Genomic DNA, 7255 nt, shown 5'->3' with positions numbered 1-7255 from the left:
ATCCTTAACAGGACTTGAGTAACAGCAGATGTCCTCAACAGCAGATTTTGTGTAACAGCAGATATTCTCAACAAGACTTACTTAACAGCAGATATTCTCAACAAGACTTGTGGAACAGCAGATATTCTCAACAAGACTTGTGTAACAGCACATATTCTCAACAAGACTTTGTAACAGCACATATTTTCAACAAGACTTACGTAACAGCAGATATTCTCAACAAGACTTGTGTAACAGCAGATATTCTTAACAAGACTTGTGAAACAGCAGATGTCCTCAACAGCAGATCATGTGTAACAGCAGATATTCTCAACAAGACTTGTGTAACAACACATATTCTCAACAAGACTTTGTAACAGCACATATTTTCAACAAGACTTGTGTAACAGCAGATGTTCTCAACAAGACTTGTGTAACAGCAGATATTCTCAACAAGACTTGTGTAACAGCAGATATTCTCAACAAGACTTGAGTAACAGCAGATGTCCTCAACAGCAGATCATGTGTAACAGCAGATATTCTCAACAAGACTTGTGTAACAACACATATTCTCAACAAGACTTTGTAACAGCACATATTTTCAACAAGACTTGTGTAACAGCAGATATTCTCAACAAGACTTGTGTAACAGCAGATATTCTCAACAAGACTTGAGTAACAGCAGATGTCCTCAACAAGACTTGAGTAACAGCAGATATCCTTAACAGGACTTGAGTAACAGCAGATGTCCTCAACAGCAGATTTTGTGTAACAGCAGATATTCTCAACAAGACTTACGTAACAGCAGATATTCTCAACAAGACTTGTGGAACAGCAGATATTCTCAACAAGACTTGTGTAACAGCACATATTCTCAACAAGACTTTGTAACAGCAGATATTTTCAACAAGACTTGTGTAACAGCAGATGCCCCAAACTGGACACTGATAGAAACAACTGGATGATGCATAGCCAGTACATGCTGATCTTCAAAGATGTGGATACAACAAATGCACCCAACAGTACGTGGTGAAAACAGTAGATGCACCCAAAAGGACCTGATAGAAACAACTGGAGGATGAATAGCCAAAGGATGCTGATGATCCCGATCTGACATTTAGCTGAGGTATGTGACATCATAATCTAAGATCATTTTATTAATTAACTAGCTGGCTAAAATTTTAGCTGATCTTATTTCTTAAAGTCAGTAATACCTGACTTTTGTTATGGTGTTCAGCTAGATAAACAAACTCTTTACACCAATATTGAATTTTTGCTTAATAATAAAAAGCATATGGTAAACCACTGTTGGGACAACATAACAATTGTTTAAAAAAAGTTAAATGAGGATTTTCCTGAGAAAGCTTTTATGATGTATTTTCTCCATTTATTTTCTTCTTACTCTTACTGCAGCTGCAGCTAACAGAACTTTGTGAAAGCAATTGGAATAGACAAGCTTGATGAACCTCTTTTAAGATGGGAAAACAGCAAATACCTTCAAAAGGACTTAGTGAAAAAATCTTGAGGAGGCACGGCCATTATGAATCTTGAGTCGAACTTGATGGACATTGTTTTTCCAATATGTGAAAACACCAGCTACACCCAAAAGGAATTGGTGGAAACAATGAACACAAATAAGCCTGATGGACAATGATCTTCAAAATGTGGAAACCACAAGATGCCCCCAACAAGACTTAAAGGAAACACCTGGAGGACAATGCCTGATGGATGTTGACTTTTCCACCCAGACCTACCACTGGGGATAGCTGACACTGATCAGGTATATGACATTATCATATTCCAAATCATCTTATTGTTTAAATTAAACAAGGTCAAGTTAACTAGTAGACCAAATTTTTAGTCCAGGACTTTTTTATTTGTAGTCGACAATATAATTATAGCTGGCTTTTGTAATGGTGTTCAGCCAAATATGCAGACCCTTAATTCATATAATATCAAAATTTTGACTAGAAATTTTTATATAACTTATACTCTAGACCATTGCTGATACATTTTTCTTAAACACTTGTTCAAACATAGTTAAATTAAGTGTAGATTTTTATTTAAAAAAAAAACAAAAACAAAAACATTGGTAAATATATATGTACATGTATTTTCTCCCATTTTCTTCTCATGATTTTGACTCAAAATTTCTAAAAAAAAAAATATGTTGTATTCATTGGGTCCTCCTCAAACCTGTCTGCGTTACATTCTATAAACACAGGTTGTGTTATCATACTAAAACTGATGCAGTATATAATCAGATGCACATCTTGCTGCAAAAGTCCCCACTGAGACCTCATCTGTGCACATTAATTAATATGTTTGACTTTCTACTGCTTGTTTACCTCTGGAAGTGGTAAAATCCCCAGAATGATACATTGATATAATTTATGCTGTGAAATTCTAATTACACATTTTGTGTTGTTTGCATGGTACAGTGGTATTTAAAAGAATCTGCTATAGAGTAGCATAGTATAAAGGAGTTGATCCTACCATTGTGGGTTCTGAGATCATAGAAACTGAGGTGCCATGTTGCAGTAGGTGAAAAAAAAATCCCTCACTGCTCAATGGCCTTAAAACCAAGAATATGTCTACATTTGTAGTCCTCCACTGAAATATGTTGCATTGCTATATGAGTAAAAATTTCTCAAGAGGGACTGTCTGCTCACAAAAAATTAATTTTCATGTATAATTGTTTTATTAATGTTTATATACAACAGAAACCACAGCTAGCAGAAATTCTGTTTCACTAATTAAACAACAAGTCACTAAAATATGGTGATCTACAGTATACTCAATTGATTTCTGCTTTTTCCTAGCCTTAGTGCTCAGGTGAGCAATGTAGCATATAGGTCTCTTCTTAATTTTTTTTTTCTTCAAACCTGACAATTACCTCTTGCATTGTTTATTTACAGAAAATCAAAGAAACTTTAGAAGGAACATCCTAAGTGAGATGATATGTGTGGATGGAGAAGTAGGACTTAATTGATGCAGGATTAATCCACATCTTCAAAGCACTGATCTAAATGCAATCTAGTAACAATGTTTTTTTCAAAGACTTTTTTTAAAATATTTTTGTAAAGGGTGTCCGAATTATGTCAGGGTATGGGGTCGCCCATTCGGACACGTGGGTTCTCTACGGGTACTCCGTCTTCCTCCCACACTGACCCTCCGCTTTTCTCTTTCTTCATTATTATGCCAATGAGATGATAGTTCATTATTGTAATTGTTTAGATGAAGTTAAATATGTTGCAGATGTAATGATTGTTAAATATGACATAAGTATTCATAGAATGTGTAAATTCTGTCAGCTGTTGTAAAAAGAATAATTTGTATAGTCACCATTTCGTTATTAGCTTATAGTGAAATCCAATCCATTATATACTGATATGACTTTATTATGCAGTGAAAGAAATGAATATAAAATTGTAAAATTGCATTTGAAAATGTAAAATAGTGAATTGCCTCTAAAAATGTTAAATTGTGATTTGTTAATGTTAAATCAATGATTTAAAATGTTAAATTGTGATTTTTTTTTTATGCAATTGTGAATTGTTGATGTGAAATTGGGAATTGTAGTGTGGAAATTTGAATTGTAAATGTGAAATTATTTTAATCTCATTGGCAAGTTTTGTTCCAAAAAAAAAAACAAGCAAAAAAAAAAAACAAGACAAAGAAAAAAAGAAAGAAAGAAAAAAAAACAAAAAAAAAAGAAAAAAATGAAAAAAAAAATCAAAAAAGAAAAAACAAAACAAGAAAAAAAATGAAAAAAAAAATGAAACAAAAATCAAAAAAGAAAAAAAAAAGAAACAAAAAAAAAACAAAAAAAACAAAGAAAAACTGACAGAGAAAGAAAAATTGAAAAAAGGCACAAAGCTTTTAATGCTGCCTGCTTGAATTACCATGTTATTTCAAGCAGAAGGTTCCAAGCCCTTAAAAGCAGAGGAGAAGTTTTGGTGTTTTAATAATATATGTACATTACTGAATGTACATGTACTATGGAGTGCTATTTGAATGAACACTCAACTGATCAAACTTTTTAAAAAGTTTGATCAGTAAAATATCAGTTCATCCGGTATTTAAATTGCATCAATTATCTTATCAAATAATTTCTAGCAATGGTATCCTCAACAATCTTGCAGTGTTTTGCTGAAATGAATGCAAAATCGTTATTTTCATATACTTATAAATTTGTTGCTCTCTTTGAATGAATATTAACACTTTTGAGTTGATGCTTATACAAGTTGAAAAAAAATTTAATTCTCTTATTCAAACTGGTTTTAATTGTTCTTTTCCACAGTAATTTGAAAAAGGGAACATAGATTTGGAGTTCATACTTTCTGTACATTTTAAATAGACTGAAACGCAAAAGAAATGCATCACCTTACTATAGGGGGAAATAATTATGTAAAGTAAAGAATTTTGTATCTTAAAATTATGGGGCCATAAAACTTAGACGAGCTCACTTTTGATCTCAGTCTCACTTTTCCACTACATATTCCTTCGGAAAAAGTGAGACTGAGATCAAAAGTGAGCCTGAGATCAAAAGTGAGTCAAGTTTGAGTCTGCTTAACAGAAATCAAAAAATGCATGTTTAACAAAACATTTGGCAATATTATGGAGTTTTAAGGGTTTTGTACTGTTCATCTTAAGTAATGCAGCAATATTTCAAAAAATAAAATCTTTCGTTTCGTTTACATGTATCATATAAATGATAGTCCTTGGACCGGAAGTCCAAGGGTTACTACAATGTGCTATGCTAGAGAAAATTCGACCTAATCATCTGAAAAAACAGACATTTAAAAATGGCAAAGGATCATAAGTTTCTTCACTCATATTTTGATATTGATTAACCTACTACAATGCATATCGTAGAAATTAAGCTGCAATTGTTGTTTAGGGCAGTCTTGCACATTGTGTAATTGAATGGCCGGGAGGGGGGCGTCTTAACAGTCATTATGTTACTTAGTAAAGTTAAAAGATAAATATGTAACAATTTTATCAAATCTCTGATGTTCTGAAAAGTGAGTTTAGCCTTACTGTATTCTTTTTTGAAAATTATTAGATAAAAAATTCAAAAATTTGTAGGTTACTGCTTGTTGCCTTTCTTTTGCATTTCAGTATACATGTTTCATAATTTAATAACTTACATGTTACTAATTAAAGCATTTCCCATAAAATATAAACTGCCAATTTTTGGACTCATTTGATTTACACATCCTTACACTTTCAGAGAGAGTGCCATAAAGTTTATCCCTAATACTGAAGAAAAGTAGAAATTTTGTAAAAAAAAAAAAAATATTTAAAACTATAAAATAATCCAAAAATTCAGGGATGTGGCATCAGTGTTTTACAAATACTTCTAGTTTTATTTTGCTTATAGCCTTAAATGAACATTAGACAAGAGACATAAATGTCCATCTCTACACATATATATAGTTTTAGATTTTCCGGGATATCTGATTTCCATGTGAAACGTTCATCCCCCTCAATATTTGGCCAACCTACGTACTCCAAGCTATGTTTTGACCAAATTTGAATCTGCACCATATAGGGATAACATACTCTATCATTGCTTTGGTGTTTTTGAGAAAATTGATTTTTTATAACATGTGTTATGCCTGTCAAATCTATAATACATTGTTACAGAAGGAGGACGTACATTTCATGGGTGTAGGAAGCAAATTTAATTAAAGTGTGAGGGAGGCTAATCGAAAGTTGGGGTCCTAAACCAACAAAAAAAGGTAAATCCCAATTTTTTAATGCCTATATAATGTCTATTTTAAGTATTTTTGCAAAAAAAAAAATGGGGGAGGGGTAAGCCCCCCTAGCCCCCCGGTTCTGACGCTTATGCATTTAATTGTTTCTCTGTAATATTGTCATTGACAAGCTGCCGAGTTATCATGTGAGATCTGAGGACCAGCACAAGGACCATCATACTCCGCTCTTACAATCTAATAGACTGTATAGACTATACAGAACCTCAGAACAGACTTCAAGGTCAAAATGCTGCTGAACTGCAAGGCTGTCATATCAAGCTTCAAAAAGATTTTGAGAATTATATTGTTTCTACTTTTTTAATGCATTCACTTTAGACTGAACAATGATGTATTCATTTTTAAAGTACCGGTATACATTACCATATAATAATTATACCACATTAAAAGAAGGGAGGGCATATTGCTTTGCTGCTGTCTGTTGATCATTCAGTCTGTCTGTCAGTCCCCCAAGTAGCATACCGGTCCACTTTCTTTGCAGCAGTTGCACATACTGAAATGAAACTTGATATACAGATTTATCATAAAAATGTCTAGGTCATTATGTTTTGTTTTGTGCACGATCAAGCTATTGTTGACAGAGTTTTGCCCCTTGGACTTAGAAAAATTCCAATTATTTGGAGGAGGGGGCATAAGTATTTTACAAACATCTCTTGTTTTATATAATGTTCATTGTCCTAATTTTTTTTTCATTTTATTCACAGATTCCTGTCTCATTTAAATGAAATAAATTGATTCAGAAGTGAAGTTGCACATCACAGCATGGTTTATGCCTTAAAGATGCACATGAGGGTGCGGCCTACATGAAGTAATATGGTCACAGTCCTGATATTTGGTTTGTGAACAGATGAAGGACCTTTTGACATTTCTGGAGTCAACATCTTTCTAGTTCCTTCATAATTGCAGCTGGAGACGAGATAAATGATCTTTGCTTCGAGGTATGGAAATAATTCATGTTGTTATACTATATAACAGAAACAAACATGTTACAAATTTTAAAAAGCTATGCTATAAACCCATTAAAAAGGGGGAGGGGGTTCAGACTTGTTGTGAATATGGACAGGGTAAAGTGATTGTCATGGTTCTGGTGTATAAGAGTGGCACTCTATTGATAATCTAGTATAAAAACATAAATTATGTTTTGGCCGAGATACTCCGAGACCGTAGGATGTATCACAGCTGACAAGGATGATGATCCCAAACTTTGCAGTGTCCAACGTATAAAATTACATCAAAATCAATTTGTAAATAAATACCTGAAAAATTCAGAAACTAGGTAACTATGATATGCTTTCTAAGACTCCAAGGTACATCAACTTACAAGACCTTGACTCAGCGCTCAAGGTCATTGAACAGTTAGAGATCTTTTACTGCAGAGTCTGGGATGCCAATGCCTGCTCTGACACAGGGCTTGGGATTTTAAAGTATCATTCAAAGAACCTGCAACTTTCAATTCACAGTGCCTAGTGCTTAGCAAAGGAACACTTGCTATCTAT

This window comes from Saccostrea cucullata, unplaced genomic scaffold (genome assembly GCF_032062105.1).
Source record: "Saccostrea cucullata isolate Sc308-1 unplaced genomic scaffold, CSIRO_AGI_Scuc_v1 ctg1974, whole genome shotgun sequence".
NCBI lineage: Eukaryota > Metazoa > Mollusca > Bivalvia > Ostreida > Ostreidae > Saccostrea > Saccostrea cuccullata.
Note: the sequence above shows the minus strand (reverse complement) of the source record.